General features: G+C 46.6%; 1 protein-coding gene, 1 long non-coding RNA gene and 2 pseudogenes across 2 annotated transcripts in view; 2 read left to right on the top strand and 2 right to left on the bottom strand.

Moving 5' to 3' along the window:
• The window catches only part of LOC145715509 (uncharacterized), a 464,377-nt gene that overhangs the window by 161,200 nt on the left and 286,263 nt on the right, over nt 1-16,914 (bottom strand). The gene's annotated exons all lie outside the window — the stretch shown is intronic.
• Nucleotides 1-16,914, bottom strand: part of PPP1R14C (protein phosphatase 1 regulatory inhibitor subunit 14C) — an 89,477-nt gene that overhangs the window by 49,071 nt on the left and 23,492 nt on the right. The window lies entirely within an intron of this gene.
• Nucleotides 3,403-3,801, top strand: LOC132675289 (small nuclear ribonucleoprotein G pseudogene; annotated as a pseudogene).
• On the top strand, nt 6,229-7,373 carry LOC132676031 (non-selective voltage-gated ion channel VDAC3 pseudogene; annotated as a pseudogene).

The raw sequence follows: 16,914 nt of genomic DNA, 5'->3' as shown, positions 1-16,914 counted from the left end.
CACCAGAATGATATCCCTGAGTAGGCAAGAGGGTAGAGTCCACTGCATCAGGGACAGTCCCTTTCTTGGGCCGCAGCCAGCTTGTCTGTCGCACTAGATGAGTGATGTGTGTGGGCACAGGTGCTGCTGGGGCAGGGGGATGGGGGTGCGGGGCACTGGGAGCCCATGGAAGTTCCCTCCAATTGTCTCCATTTTCTCGGTGGGAAACCAGGAAGCAAGGTCATCGGCTGAGGTGAGGCCAGTGGAGAAGGTGTGGAGGAATGTATTTGCCATCTAGGAGAATGGCAGAGCGGACAGACGGGACAACCGTCGTGCACGTGCTGGGCCTGCCTGTCGTTGGTCGTCATGAGTTTACAGTGCGTCCAGGCAGAGTGGTAAGAACGGACGAGCGAATGAATAAATCTCTCAGAAGAGATCAACAGACCAGAAGCCACACAAAAGAAAGTTCGGCTAGCCCTCTCTTTTCCTCCACAACAAACAACAGCAATGCTGGAGACGTGTAGCTGGACACTGAAAGCGGGCTCCTTTCCGCTGGGCCCCAGGCACCACCTTGCCCATGGTTATCGCCCCACTAAACAGTTGCTCTCAAGGGAATATTCAAATCCAACATCATTCTTACCTTTGAGCAGTAAGAGTATGTCAAGAACACAGACATTAAGCCAAGCAGCCCAGAGTTTTGGTCCCAGCTCTGCCAATCACTAGCCGTGTGAGCTCAACCTCTCTGTACCTCGATTTCCTCATCCGTAAAATGGGAATAAATAATAATAGAACTTTCCTCACTGGGCTGTCCTAAGGATTCAATAGCATGTCCTTTGCCTAACACAGTGTCTGCCTTATGGTCAGCGCTTCACCAAGAGCTACTGTAAGTCTGAGGAAGTCAACAACAGACCCAGGCCAGCGAAAAGATTAGTCATGATCCAAATTCCTTATCATACCTGAGTGATGCCTTTGTTTTCAGAGCTTAAAACGTAAGTGTTATTGTGCAGTTGTTAACGGTTACTGGCCTCTGTCCAGAAGATTGCTTCTGTAACCACCTGACCTACACCCTCTAAGAATCAGTAAATCAGTTCCAGAGCAGGGACTATTATGTCCATTGATTAATAATAAAAAAAGTCTTGAACCATGAATCTCCTATGAAAGAGTGACTTCGAGCCAATGTGTTTATTTTCTTTAAGACACCTGTCTAAAACACAAATTATCACAAAGTACAGTCCTAGGTCTGGGCAAGAAGTACAAATTCGAGTAAGACATTCCTCTTTTCTTCAAGGTAATAGTAGTTAATATTTATTAGTACCACGGTACCAGGCACGATGCCAATAACTTTTATAACCAAGAATTTCATAGGGACGCCTTGGTGGTTCAGTTGGTTAACCAACTCTTGACTTCAGCTCAGGTCATGATCTAACAGTTTGTGAGATCAGGCCCTGCATCGGGTGCAAAGCCTGCTTGGGATTCTCTCTCTCTCTCTCTCTCTCTCTCTCTGCCCCTCCCCTGCTTGTGCACTCTTTCTCTCTCTCAAAAATAAATAAATAAACTTAAAAAGAGTTTAATTACTTCTCATCTCAACCCTTGTAGCAGGTGCCATTATTACAACTGAGGAAATGAAGACTTCAAGAGGTCATAGGCCTCGTCCTGGGTCAGGCAGCTTGACCTGACAGTGGTTTGAACCAAAACCGTCTTTCTTCCCTCTTGAACCTGCAAGTGAAATGGGCAACCAAAGTCTGGCTAAGAGCCTGGAAGGCCTTGCTGAACAGTGACCCTCTTGGCCTTCTGCTTCCTGCAGCTTTTTCCTGCAGGTGCTCTGTGTGGAGGAGAGTCAGGGATTACAACGCAGAACAGATCTATCTGTGTGATTCAATTCAGTGAACTAGGATGAGGTGAGGTGGCAGCCGTTAGATTCAGTATAGCATCAGCCACAATTAAGATTTCAAGCTGTGGTTGTTGATGTTAAGGTGTCCGTGGCTTTCAAACTCTATCCAGAGGCGTGCTGGAAAATAAAACCTTCCATATTGGTCTGAAGAAAGGTTTTATAGGTTCCAAATGAGAGCAGCCTAGAATGTGGAGTCAGAAAACGTCCCCATGGAAAGGAAAGCTAAAACAATCAATATCGACACGATGAGCTCAGCCATCACCAGAAATCCCTCCAACATAAAAGATGGTTTGATAATATATTGCAGATGAGACTTGGGCAAGGATCCTCCACAAGGAGACTAGAACCGTTGCCAAATTCAATCAGGGACACCCAGGTGTCTTCCTTATCCAATCAAGAGACCAGAGTCCCCCTCAAATTCAATAACAGTGACCGTGAAAAATGGCACGAGGATGTCAATTAAGTCATCAAAGAACACTGCAAATCTTCTCTATTGCATTATGACCACTATCTGAGTGGGCACTGTGTCAACGGAAAGAAATCCAGGGGGGGGTGGGGAGTGAACACAAAACATTTTAAATGCGCCACTCTTCACCAGGCCCTTTTGAGGAAAAGGGATTGCACAGACCCTCGAGGACTGATTTCGGTTACATCCAGAAAAACTAACTCCAAGGAATAGGAATTTAGCAAGGAAATAAAGGGTAACTGAAACGTCGCGGAAGAAGGTAGCTCCTTTTGCTCTGTTCACCGCCCATCAGGCTTCTGATCTCCGTTCTTGGTTCCCAGGTGCACCGCCTACCAGGACAGCAGGCCCTGAGCAAATGTGCCTTCCTGGGAGACGTCGCACCCATCCACGGGCAATCCCGTCAATCCTACCTCCAAAGGGCACTGTATCTGCCCACCCCACCCCCATCCCCACCCCCAACACCTTGGCCCAGGCCATGTGGCTCCCTCTGGCCATGTCACTCTCTCTTGACCTTTAACACTGCCGGCGTGGCCCACACAGCAGCCACATGGGTCTTCTCAAAATCCCAATCTGCCTTCAATCGTTTAGGAACAAAACTCATAGTTTCAGAAATGGTATAAACATTTGTCTGACCATCTGATTAAGCTCTCACCGAAAGAAGAAAGATTCAAAAAAACCAGATCATCTCACCATAAAACCGACAAAACCAGAAGTAGATTCGTCTGTTCGAAATCAGAAACCCTTAGCGCTTTAAATCCACACACACGAAGTTAAATGTTGACAGGACAACAAACTGTAGCAATCACCTCAGGAAATAAATAAATCCTGACAATAAATAGATCTCTCTCTCTGCTGTGACTGAACCCACGATAGAGTATAATATTCTACGTCAGGTTTTCCACATTGCTGAATTTTCTGTGTAGGTAAAAAAAATACTGGAAATGATCAGATTTAAACGTGGTTATTCAGTATGAAATAGAACTTGCGGTTTAAAACAGAAACACTACAGAGAGTAATTAGTCGTGGCAACGTAAATCATACCAAAAGGTAAAGCATGTAGAAAAGAACGAACAAATTGAGCATCAGTTAAATTTAAAAATCCAAGGCATTTTGTTTTGAGGCATCTTTGAGCTCGCTGAGCAGACACTGGAAGCAAAACTCCCCTCCTGGGATGGAAAAATTTATGGGCAAGAAGTTACGGTCACAATTAAATGGTGGCAGACAAGGCCAAGGGGGATTCGGTCCCTTTATGAGTCTTTTGATGGATGAACGCATGGGGACGGCAACCAGTAGGCAACAGAACAATGTGGGAAGGGTGATAAAGAGAGGAAAGAGCATCGCCATGACAGAAGCGTTGGCTAGAGCAGAGACCATGGCTGGGTTCACCAGAGAGAGTGCTCCCTTCCACAGCACCTGTTTATTATCATATAAAAATCAGGGGCACCTGGGTGGCTCAGTTGGTTAAGCGTCCAACTTCGGCTCAGGTCATGATCTCACAGTTTGTGAGTTCGAGCCCCACATCAGGCTCTGTGCTGACACCACGGAGCCTGGAGCCTGTTTCGGATTCTGGGTCTCCCTCTCTCTCTGCCCCTCCCCTCCTTGTGCCTTCTCTCTCAAAAATAAATAAACATTAAAAAAAATAAAAATCAGGTTGTGCGCATTTTCCTATTGAACTTCTTTGTGAAATAAACTTTTATAACAGTAAAATAAAATAAAATAAAATAAAATAAAATAAAATAAAATAAAATAAAATAAAATAAAATAAAATTCAAATCTGACCACCGCAATTCCTCTGCTTCAATGGCTTCCAACTAATCTCAAAATTCTGACTCCCCGACTTGGCCCACTAAGTGCTCACAGTAGGAACCCCTCCGTGGCTCCAGCCCCTGCGGCCATAGGGCCTGTAACCATCTCCTGGACCACACCCTCCTCCTTACCTCAGGCTAGCTGATTTCTCAGCCTTCCAGAATCTTCTGGGGGAGCCCCCCCACCCAAACCTGCTATCTCCTCCCCTCATTCTCAGGCACAACACTCCCCTTTACTTCTCCTTCTCTCAAGCTGCCATCCCTTTGTTTATGAGTGACTCTGCCATATAACCAGGGAACCCTAGCTCCTAGCTCAGTGCTGAGCCCAGAGGGGCTAGTCCCCAGAGGCTTATTTAGGCTTCCCACAAAGATTATCAAAACAGGAGCTTATCTGCACAATGACAGTCCACATATGAGCCAAGATTAAAGGCCCCATAAACCCTGAACACATGAAGGGTCTCAACAGAACAACTGATTAACTGAGGGGCTTTTCGTGTAAATCACTCCCCCTTGGAAACCCAGCTCTAGATTATTTGGGACATTTTCTCTTCAGACAGATGGTTATTTCCTTCAAAGTGGATGAGGAAATTGTTCCTGAGAGCTTTGGAAGACCGTCATGAAGGAAAACTCCAGTTGTTAAGCTCCCCGGGATTAATGCCTTTTGTTCCTAACTAAATAAAATAATTATATTAACCGAGGATGGAGGGCGGCATGGAGCAACCCTTTCAGAGAGTGACAGTGACAATCAGGCAGCACTCCCTTTATCTGCAAAATCTCACAAGTGTTCTCGTGGTTCCTTCCAGGTCCCAGGTGGGTCTGTGCTGTGCTGCTCCCCCAAAAGCAAGACGTGGAGTGAGGCTTGCTGGGCCAGTGGGCTAGGAGGTGGATGTGAGGTGTGCCCTTTCCGGTGGAAGCTTTAGGAGCCCACGGGTGCCTCCCCAGGGCCCTCGCCCTGCCCTGCTGGTTATAGAAGCATGTTTCTAGGCAGAGCCTCATGGGTCTGGGTCCCTGAGTGACAGTAAAGAGCAGGACCCCCCATCAGTCAACACTGGATACACAGCATTAGTGGGAAATAAGACATTATTTTTAGCCACTGAAATTTTTGATCGCTCCTGACCGCGACGTAATCCAGCCATTCTGGGACGACACCGTGAGCTGACCTGTCACTGGCAGCTGGAATTGTAAATGGTCATTAGGCTCCTATCACAGACAGGAGGCCACAGGCCAGCCCCACACCCATGAGGAGGTGAGGCCAGACTCTCAGCATCTTCCAACCAACAGTTACTCATGGATATGCATTATTTGTCAGACACTGAGCTAAGTGCTAGGGATACGGCAGACTGTTGCTAGAAAATTCCTACGGACGCCGTGAGGAGGGGCCCCCTGGCAAGCTGAACAAAGTCAGGAAAGCAGCGAGGTAGCCGGCAAGGCGGAGAGTAAAGGAGAGATGGCCTGGGCCTCAGGAGGAGCAGCTCTGCATGTGGACAGGACAGTACGGGTGACTCAGCGATCAGACCGACTCCTGGAGGCACTCTCCCAAGTGCTTCCCATGCGGTCACACCCTGTGTCCTCACAGCGCCCTAAAAGATAGGCCACACCGTTGCTGTCATTTCATAAGCAAGGAAAGTGGCAGGAAATTGGAAGGAAGGAAGGAAGGAAGGAAGGAAGGAAGGAAGGAAGGAAGGAAAAGAGAAAGAAAGAAAGAAAGAAAGAAAGAAAAGAAAAGAAGGAAGGAAGGAAAAAAAGAGAGAGAGAGAGAGAGAAAGGGGAAAGAAGTCAACTAGCACCCCAGCTAAACTGAAAGGCAGGAAAGTTAAGAACACATACATTAGAGGGGTGCCTGGGTGGCTCAGTCAGTTAAGCATCTGACTTTGGCTCAGGTCATGATTTCATGGTTCCTGGGTTCGAGCCCTTCGTCGGGCTCTGTGCTGACAGCTCAGAACCTAGAGTCTGCTTCGGATTCTGTGTCTCCCTCTCTCTCTCTGCCCCTCCCCACTCATGCTCTTTCTTTCTCTCTCTCTCTCTCCAAAATAAATAAACATGAAAACAACTTTTTAAAAAAAGAACACATACATTAGAAATTAGGAATGGTGGAGTGTTGCCTTGGTGGAGTGGAGACCAGCCCTCTGGTTGGAGGTATATGTAACACACCGACTTACTGTGACGTAGGGAAGGCTGCCAAAGATGACTTCAACAAAGGCTATGGATTTGGCTCGGTCAAAGTAGGTCTGAGAACTAAGTCGTGTAGGGGAGTGGAATTTTCTACTTCTGGTCATGCTTACACTGACACAGAGCAAACGTCAGGCAACCTAGAGACCACGTATAAGGTCTGTAGCTACAGACTTGCCTTCACCCAGAAATGGAACACAGACGATACTCTTGGAACGGAAATCGCTTCACAGAATAAGTTGGCTGAAGGGTCGAAACGTACTCTCCATACCGTATTTGCACCGAACCCAGGAAAGAAGAGTGGGAAATTGAAGGCCTCCTACAAATGGGATTGTTTCAGTCTCGGCAGTAATGTTGATGCAGATTTTTCTGGACCATCTTTGGCTTTGGAGGTTGGCTTGCTGGCTCTCAGACGAGTTTTGACACAGCCAGATCCAAACTGCCACAGAATGGTGTCGCCCTGGGTTACACAGCTGCCGACTTCCAGCTGCACATGCATGTGAGTGATGGCCCTGAATTTGGAGGGTCTGTCTGCCAGGAGGTTAATGAGAAGATTGGAACATCAATAAACGTTGCTTGGATGGCTGGCAGTAACAATACCCAGACTGTAGAACTTCTCTATCTGCTACAGGAAATAAGACGAGCCCGACCGGACTGGGTTATACTCAGACCCTTGGACCAGGAGTCAAATTGATCCTACCAGCTTTCATGGACAGAAAGAACGTCAATGCAGGAGGCCACGAGGTTGGGCTGGGATTTGAACGAGAAGCCTATTGTGGTTTTCAGGAAAGCATCTGATTTGTCCTTGGAGGTGAAGAGAACCCAGTATGTTTTGGCCTTAAAATTCTTCCGTGAAATTTCAAAAGTGTGAACTTCTTATTCTTCCAAAGAATTGTAATCCTCCCCACACTGAAGTGTAAAGATCGCAAGTGCGTTGTAAGGAAGGAACTTGAAGGCGTGCCCGAAGGTTGTCATACTTGTGCCGCGTTGCAGTTGATTTCCACTGTGTTATTTTATTTTATTTTATTTTATTTTATTTTTATTTCTATTTGAATTTTTTTTAATGTTTATTTATTTTTGAGAGACAGAGAGAGACAGAGCATGAGCTGGGGAGGGGCAGAGAGCAAGGGAGACACAGAATCCGAAGCAGGCTCCAGGCTCGGAGCTGTCAGCACAGAGCGTGACCTGGGGCTCGAACTCACGAACTGCGAGATCATGACCTGAGCCAAAGCCGGACGTTTAATGAACTGAGCCACCCAGGTGCCTCTCCTCAGTGTTATTTTAAATGTGCTCATCAGGGAAACTGTAGTGACTGTTACAAAGGAAACGACCTGAGCCTCCAGCTTGTACATCACAGCCTACCTGCCCCACACCACTTTTTCATGACCTTTGGATATACTGGTCTCTGTGCTGTGGTAGAATCTTTGGTTTTCCATCAGAGTAAAATAAAATAAACCCATCACATTTGGAACATAATCCATCATCTGACTTGCTAGGGATGGTTTTCTTTCTTTTTTTTTAGCATTTTTTTGTATTTTAGAAAGAGAGAGTGCAAGAAGGGGAGAGGGGCAGAAGGAGAAAGAGAAAGAGAGAGAAAGAGAAGAGAATCTTAAGCAGGCTCCATGCTCAACATGAAGCCCGACACGGGGCTCGATCCCACGACCCTAGGATCATGACCTGAGCTGAAATCAAGAGTCAGACACTCAACTGACTGAGCCACCCAGGCGTCCCTGGGAATCTGGAATTAAAAAGGGGAAAGGCCTGCAGCAAAATGTGACGGCCGACACCCAGCCATGGGTGGTACCATCAGCTAACAGAAGTTGCCGGGTGCCCAGCCAAGGGATCAAAGGTATGAAAGGGGAATCAGCCGTTCCCACCTCTGGTAGATGAGTCAAGACCGTAACTCCTTGACCACGTGTCTCCCTGCTGGCCCACGTGTGCCCAGCTTTGGTTTGCTCAAAGACATAAATTCATTCCTCCGTTAACTCATTCACAAATCCTCTGGGGCACCTGCCGTGTGCACCTGTGTGCTCTGAGATACAATAATGAATAAACTGGTGTCGTGACTGCCCCCAAAGGAGCCTTTCTTTCCAGTGGAGAAAACAGACCCAACCTGGGGGTGAGAGCCCCCGGGCAAAACAGGGGTGCCTCATACACATCTTTGGCAGAAAGAAGCCCAACACATGTGTAAAACTGATGTCCCCAAAACGCAAGCTATGGCGAATCACACCCTGTGGTCATAAAGGGAATGAGGTGGGGGAGGAGACAAAGGGGCAGGCATCCATGTTCACTGGAGGGTGACCGGACCTGCCTGTGAGCCAGAGAAGGAGCCAGAGAGTGAGACGGCTCCTCCCTACTCCACAGAAGAGCCACCTCAACTCAAGATCATAACAGGCCAAATTCTGGGCATCACGTGCTGTCTGGGATACCTGTTTCCCAAGTTCGGCATATACAGCTGCACCACTGCACCCGCACGTTAGTTACTGGAGAGCCCAGCCATGAACTTCTGAGTCCATCTATATCAAAGAAGAAAATTATATTTAACCTGCCCGAGTTAGCTCATCAAATTTTGACAACCAGTCTTCTTCAAAAGCCTGAAGAATCTCTTTGACCTGATCAGAAGGGACCACTTAAAGTTGGCAAGCAAAACCACCCAAAACTTGAGAAATGGGTGAAGAGCCAAAAAGTGAGTATTACACCATAGCACATCTCTTTAGCTTTTTGAGATGCTTAAAGTCAATAGGCTTATAAATGTTCGCGTCAACATGAGATTTTACATAAATCAGTGAAACTTTTCTGCTTTACTTACTCCTCTAAAGAAATTCCCCAGGTTGATGACTCCAGTAGAAACAAACACAGAGGTTTGTAATGACTCTACCGTGACATTTGGAAGCACTTTTCTGAACATTGAACTTGCCTGAAGTCCTAAGACAAAATACAAAATAAAATTTTTGTATTCTATTTCTTTCCATTCTATTTCTTTTCTGCCAAGGTAGAGCGATAAAGTTGAATTTATATACCATTTTCACCAACTCATTTTCCTTTTTATAATTTTAGGGCTAACTGTACTATAGAAAATCCAACCGAAATTTATAACTAACATCAGCCACGGTTGCTTGCTAAGAGTCCAAGAAAACTCATAAAAAAAAAAAAAAAATCACTCCCTTTCAAATGCGAAATGTCTAAGTTACCACAGCAATCATGAAAGCTATAATCCACAAACCAGCAGAATATTTATGCTTTAAGTGGGTATTTATAGATTTCTATAATATCGTGCTTACTTGGTGACAGGTTCCACACTGTACAATTGAAGGTGTATGTATAATCGTCTCATTTGCTCATCGCAAGGACCCTATAACATAGGTACACAGCTGCATTATTCCCATTTCACAGTTGGGCAAATAGGGAGGTTGAATAGCTTGTTCCAAGGTACACAGTGTGGAATTAATAGAGGCAGATTCAAACCCAGCAGGTCTGGACAGAGAGTATGCACCCTTGACTACCATACTAAAATTGTCCCCTTGCTGACCATAACCTAAAGATCTATACACAGAAACCAATTTGGTGAAAGTAGCTGGATTCAGTCAAATAACAAAGTTAGGTTTTCTTTTTCTTTTCTTTTAATGTATATTTATTTTTGAGAGAGAGAGGGTGTGAGTCAGAGAGGGGCAGAGAGAGAGAGAGGAGGACCAGGGCTCCAAAGAAGGTTCTGGACTGACAGCACTGAGCTTGATGCAGGGCTCGAACTCACAAACCATGAGATCATGACCTGAGCCAAAGTCTGATACTTAACTGACTGAGCCACCCAGGTGCCCCTTCTTTTCTTTAATATCACTTATTCCCAGGCTGTTTGGCTATAAAACCCATTTCAGACTTAGCATTTCCAAAAAACTAATTCATATTCTACCCCCACGTCCTATTTCCCACTTTATCTAGTAACTGCTATGGAAGAAGAAGGAAGAGGAGGGGGGGGGAGGAGGAGGAGGGGGAGGACGGAGAGGAGAAGAAAGGGTAAACATATTGCAAACCATTTACTGCACAAAGTAATTTTACTTCAAGTCTCAAATTAGAGAAGCAATGAAAAAGAAAACCTGTCATAGCTCCAAATCAAAAATAAATCAAGTCACATTAATGAAAGACGGTAACAAAAATACACTCAAAGCATGTTCTGTTTGTCGGGAAGATGGTTCACACAGACTCCAAGCAGCCCCCAGTGGCTCAGCACTCCAGTGTGCTACAATTAAGGCGAAGGACAAAGCATCTTATTATATCTAGAAACCAGACAGCTAGGCTCATATGTGACATTTTTCCTAATTAAGGTATAGGCAAGAAAACCATTATGTGCAAGAAACCACTTCGATACTTGGGAAGGGGGATACCTGGGAAAACAGGAAGTGGAGAAAAAGGAAAGAGCAAAGGTGACAGAAAAGAACAATGCTAATTCACAGCTAAATATTCAAGATTTTTTAAAAAAATTTTTAAAAATGTTTATCCACTTTTGAAGGAGAGAGAGAGAAAGAGTGCAAGTGGGGAAGGGGCAGAGCGAGAGAGGGAGACACAGAATCCCAAGCAGGCTCCAGGCTCTGAGCTGTCAGCACAGAGCCCGACACAGGGCTCGAACTCCCAAACCGTGAGATCATGACCCGAGCCGAAGTCGGAGGCTTAAGTGACTGAGCCACCCAGGTGCCCCTAAATATTCAAGATTTTTTTCAAGTTCTGCCACACTATTAAAATGTGTCCTCTCAGGACAACCTGAATCCTGAAGCAGAAAGGAAGAAGAAGGTCCACCTGTGCCCCCCTCCCTGAAAAAGCACCCAACAACCGTCGCCAGGGTACAGATGGGTTCCATGGCAGGCTAGGCAGCACTCGTGAAGAAGCTTTCCTAAAATGCCAGCCTCGCCGGAAGCAGCCAGCCGCTTCCGGGCAAACAGATGAAAATAGAGGGAATAAAAATTGCAATTCTGAAGACAGAGCTACTTGAGTTCACTTAAAAAACTATACAAATTGGGGCACCTGGGTGGCTCGGTCGGTTGAGCATCCGACTTCGGCTCAGGTCATGACCTCACGGTCCGTGAGTTCGAGCCCCGCGTCAGGGTCTGTGCTGAGAGCTCAGAGCCTGAAGCCTGTTTCAGATTCTGTGTCTCCCTCTCTCTCTGCCCCTCCCCTGCTCATGCTCTGTCTCTCTCTGTCTTAAAAATAAATAAACGTTTAAAAAAAAAAATTTAATAAAAAAAAAAAACTATACAAATAGATACAGAGAGAGAACATAGATCACCTCGGTTAATTCTCACAACATCTCATTACCACCAGTTCTACAGATGAAGAAGCCAAAGAACAGAGAGGCTCAGTAACTTCCCCAGGATCACACAGTCAGTATGTGACTCCAACCCTCGTCTTCCTGACACACTATGCGTGGTGTTATTCTTGGGTTTCATCCCACCCACTAAAAAATAACAACAAGGTTGCTTCATTTCACAAATATAAGAGTCATCATGAATATTTGTATCAGTCTGAAAAGCAGCAAGATTTAACAGGAGACAAATACTTGAGGACTCAGACTCTAACAAAGGGTAAATCTGCAGTTAGTTTCCATTTAAAAAGATAGGTCCCAGGGGCGCCTGGGTGGCTCAGTCGGTTGACCGGTTGACCGTCCGACTTCAGCTCAGGTCATGATCTCTCGGTCTGTGAGTTCGAGCCCCACGTCGGGCTCTGTGCTGACAGCTCAGAGCCTGGAGCCTGCTTCACATTCTGTGTCTCCCTCTCTCTCTGCCCCTCCCCTGCTCACACTCTGTCTGTCTCTCTCAAAATTAAATAAACATTCAAAAATTAAAAAAAAAAAAAATAGGTCCCTGTGGCCACGCCCCCAAGTCTGGGGACTCTCTGCCCCTGGGCAGCCCATGCCCCTCACAGTGGGGATGAAGGCCTGTGTGGGGGCCGTCCCTCCTCCCTGCGTCTCTCTCCAGGCCTCCCCACACTGGCCCTACTCTCGGGACAGGCAGACACCACAGGAGGAAGTGGATTGGGAGGGTATTTTAGGAAGTAGAACAGAGCTTTCAAAAGGACTACACTCATATTAACAGACAGGCTCTAGAAAGCTAACAAGCACAGCTGGCTGACTTTCCCCAGAGAACTTCCTCTGCCTGCAGCACGCACGTTTGGAGCCAGCCATCCAAGGAGTACACGGGTCTCATTTTTTCTCCTTCTCTGTGAATGAAGAAATTAGTCACCTGTGAGATTTGAAAATCCGCATATCAGAGTGTACCTAGATGCCTCCAGATCTCCTCTGGCTGGGTCAAGGGCACTGAGACAGACAAACCGCGGCTAGCGACGTCTTCCTCTCGGATGATCACTTCCAGTCAGTGACACAACCACCGCCAGCACAAAGATCCCCTTTAGAATTTCTGACACGGCATTTTGTACCACCACGATAATTTTGAAAGCCAGGTATCATTTTCTCTCTGATGATCCCGCAAATCGGAAGAGGAAACAAAGCGATCAAGGTGATGCGTCTATTTCTGTGCTTAGGTTAGACATATCTCTTTGGTTGAGATATCTCCGGTAAGGCCTACAAATCAATCATACTGACTTTACTTAAACTGAAGAAGTGAACTGAAAGGGCTGGTCATGCATATGAGCAGAGTCACAAATCTCTGCCGGCTGTAACTCCCCTTCCTTCCAGGTGTAGCCCAGAGTCTCCAGAGATTGCTGAGCGGGTCCCCCACCCTCTCTGTCATCCCACATAGGGCTTCCATTGACCCTGTGGCCCCAACACACTCCCCTGCCCACACTTGGCGTTTCCTCCAGCCTCCTACATGAATTGACTTATCAGGCAGACCATCTGGACCCTTCATCCAGGCCCCCCAACGTGGCTTCCGGATGGGCCCAAGACAGGTCACTATAAGCCTTTCCAGTGAGAGGCCAGCCCCCGATCACAGGCTGCAGACAGACAAGGAGGGCACAAAGGCTGTGCCCAAAAGCCACATAGTACCTGGCTGTGGTGAGGGACCATATTGGGTGCCAGGAGATACACACACAAAGCCCTCGAGGAGATTATGGTCACAGCGCTCAGCCATGGGGGAGAGCATGTTTCCAAGCGAGGTAAAACTTGACTGTACAGAAAACAAGGAAAACAGCAAAGAGAAGCCCGTCTTCCTGGCTGGAGATGCAGCCTTGGTGGTAACGTCTGTCCCCATCTACTCACTGGGAGAGTCACTGGACAGGCGGGCCGCTGGGGTTCTGATGCAGGTCCCATTGGCCCAATAAAGTAGCTCTCCCCACCCACTCTCCACCCCCCTCTCCCAGGAAGAGAGGGACGGGAGCACACAGAAAGGAGAAGAGAAGGCATGGTTAGGCGTGAAAAGGCTACATCTCCGTAAACGCTCCATTGCCCCTGGGACGCTCCACATATGACCCAGTGTTTACACTCCTTGCTGTCAATAGACAGAGTCCAGTCCTCAGTCACACTGGCAGGAATTCGCACTCCTTATCTACCAAGATAGTTCCCTTCCCAATATAAAACTGGCTTGAAGGCGCCATTAAGCGAGACCCATATACAGGCCCAAACAACCATTTCGATTTCCATCTCTTCTCCCCAGATCGCGTCACAGAAACAACAAAAACGAGTGCATCTTAGTTCTTCCGGAACTTGCCAGATGCATCTCTTGAAGCAGAAGCTGACCGACACTTGGTATGGGGGGGCGGGCGGGAAGGCCTGCATCCTTTCTGCTGAGGGTTAAGACCAGCTTATCGGTGTCCGGAGGGCAAAGTGATGTCAGCAACTTCTACAGCAAAACCACCCAGCAAACAAGGTGTCGGGAGCTAGGCCCGACTTTGCAGGCTGGGAGGCCCTTCTATGAAACGCGAGGGTGTGTGTCTGCACGTGAACTAGTTGAAGATGATCGTAAAAAAAACTCCACTGGCTCCGAGAGGCCAGTCCACGAATCCACCAAAACACCACAAAAAAAGAAACAGCTTGCGAATGAGACCAAGAACTCGTCCTTCGAACAAACTAAGAAAGTTGTTACAATTACTGAGCCCGATGACTTTTTTTCGGTATTTTCAATAAGACTGTGTAGAAATAAACAGGATGCTGTTCTCCCATCATCCCTTTGGACAGACAATCAAGGGGAAAGGTCAGTTTAAACTGAGTGATAAGCCTTGACGCAGGAAACAAGACTTGAGGTAGTTGCAAGTGAACCAGACACAAAGTGTGCCAAGGGTACCCTGCCTCGAGCTTAGTTTTTAGGAGCAATTCCTGGCTTGGTAACGCACGGAGGCCAGGGGCACCCCCGTACAGATGACAATTGACTCAGGCTGTCCTGTGCAGCCTGGCCAACAGGGCTGGCTGCAAGCATTCACTGCATGGGCTCCACCCCCAACCCCCACAGCCCCTCACCTAGTGGAGCCCGACGGGGTCCCTCCCGTTCACTGCTATCACGAGAACCCCTTCTCCAGAAAACTAGGTAATCAATCAAAGGATAAACCTACAAGAAAAGGAAAAAATAAATAAATAAAAGAAAGCACAGGCCGTGTCGGGCCAGCGTTCTAAATACCCACAGCAGAGCTTTTAATTCTTCTTCAGTAGAATAACTTATGACTTAGGTGTGGCTGGTCTGAGGATCCTGTCATCAGGGAACCTTGGCACGTTCAGGACCCAACGTGGCCATCAAGGCCAGCAAACCCAAACATCAGTGAAAAATACCACAGGTATGCTTGCGGTTGAACTGCATTTCCCAAAACAGGTCAGGGGTATGATGTCCAGGTTTTATTTTAACCGATTCTGAGAAAAACAGCAGCCTCAAACCTAGCAGAGGGAAAAAAGCCATGTGTTATGGTTACCCAATAACACACGGTTAGATGCTATAAAATGATTAAGCACTAGAACAGGGAAAGCACACAAGGTAAGAGTTCTGGGAATTACCTACCCCCTGTCCTGGGGGGAGCAAATCACCACCCAGAAAATGTCAGAGCGACTTTCTTGCATTTAGAAATGCTCTACACTTGGAAGCTTGCCTTCCTTTGTGCTTTTAATGGGTAAAGTAATATTTTACAAAGGAAATTAGCGAGCAGTCATAAAGAGCAAGGAGTGAAAGATTTATAAAGGTTCACAATGGTAATGAACTCACGTTTTCAAAAAATACACTCAGCGTATCAAAGTTCTATAGCCTTAAGTAAATGACCACTCTGACTTCACACAAAGAGGAAGGGACTCCCCTGAAGCAGATGCCCGATACCCCGCCTACAGGGGACAAACCTACCCGCTCCACCAGCTCGTCTGTGCCGCTCAGTGAGGTATTGGATCTTTCTAAAAGTATTTTTAATGTTTATTTATTTTTGAGAGAAAGACGAAGTATGAGCCGAGAGGGGCAGACACACACACACACACACACACACACACACACACACACAGAATCTTAAGCGGACCCCAGGCTCTGAGTTGTCAGCACAGAGCCTGACGCGGGGCTCGAACTCACAAACCATGAGCCGAAGTCAGACATTTAGTCAACTGAACCACCCAGGCGTCCCTAATGGATCTTTCTATGCCTGGTTTCCACCCTTTTGAAATAACACTGGTGAAAATACCCAGCTCAGAGATTTGTTAAGGGAATGAAGAGTTAATGTGGGAAAGGACTTTGAATAAAGCCCAGAACCTAGTAACCGCTATGTGAGTTACCATTATCATTGCTGATTTGGACTGTATCACTTGGTCAAGAGTAATCAAGTACCATAGCAGCTCCGGAAGCAAAGTTTAAGCCATGAATAATATGTTTCAAATAAAATGAGACTCTCTTCACTATTAAGTATCAAACGATATTCCAGGAAATCACACTTTTTTAAAACACATTTATTCAACAAAGACTATCTGCTGGACTTGGAAAGTCCATATCCTCTAGGAGCTTACAGTCAAATTGGGAAGATTAGATGCACGCCCATAAGAAAGCACATCGCAGGCAGCATATGGTAAGTGCCAGCTGAGAGATAGTGAATTTATTCTAATTGATTTATAAATACTAAGAAGCACTGGGTAAGCAGACTGGTTACAGCTTAAAAAAAAAAATCATGGAAATGAGGTTTCAGTTGGGCTTTGGAGGATGAGTAGGATCCTCACCAAGAAAAAGGAAGGGTTTGGGGAAGGAATATTGGGAATGGCATGAGCAAAACTCATAGGGCCATCTTGAATTTGAGATAAGAGACTAGAGTGCTTAAAAACCTAAGGTCTACAGACTGTCTCAGTCCAAATCCTTATTCACCAAGACAATGGCTGTGTGACCATGGCCAGTTACTTACCCTTTTTGTGCCTCAGTTTCCTAAGTGGCCACCCTCATAGGTACTGTCCAAAAGACTGAATAAGATAAAGCATGAAAGGAAGACACAGATTCTACACATGGAAGGACTCAAGACTGGCCATTGTGTGGTAGGAAGCAGTGTTAAGGAGGCTACCAAGAGACCCGCCTGTCCAAAGGACTCTAGAAGGCTGGAGCTGAACCTGGAAAGTGGTGCAAAGTCATGTTGGAAGGCTAGAAAGGAAGGCGTGGAGAGTGCAGCTGTCATTCAGGGAGAGTTCTGAACCACCTGATAAGAGTCGGTCTTCTGATGGCTCACCT

The sequence above is a fragment of the Panthera onca genome, chromosome B2 (assembly GCF_046562875.1).
Source record: "Panthera onca isolate mPanOnc1 chromosome B2, mPanOnc1 haplotype 2, whole genome shotgun sequence".
Taxonomy (NCBI): Eukaryota; Metazoa; Chordata; class Mammalia; order Carnivora; family Felidae; genus Panthera; species Panthera onca.
Note: the sequence above shows the minus strand (reverse complement) of the source record. Positions and strands in the feature narration are given on the sequence as shown.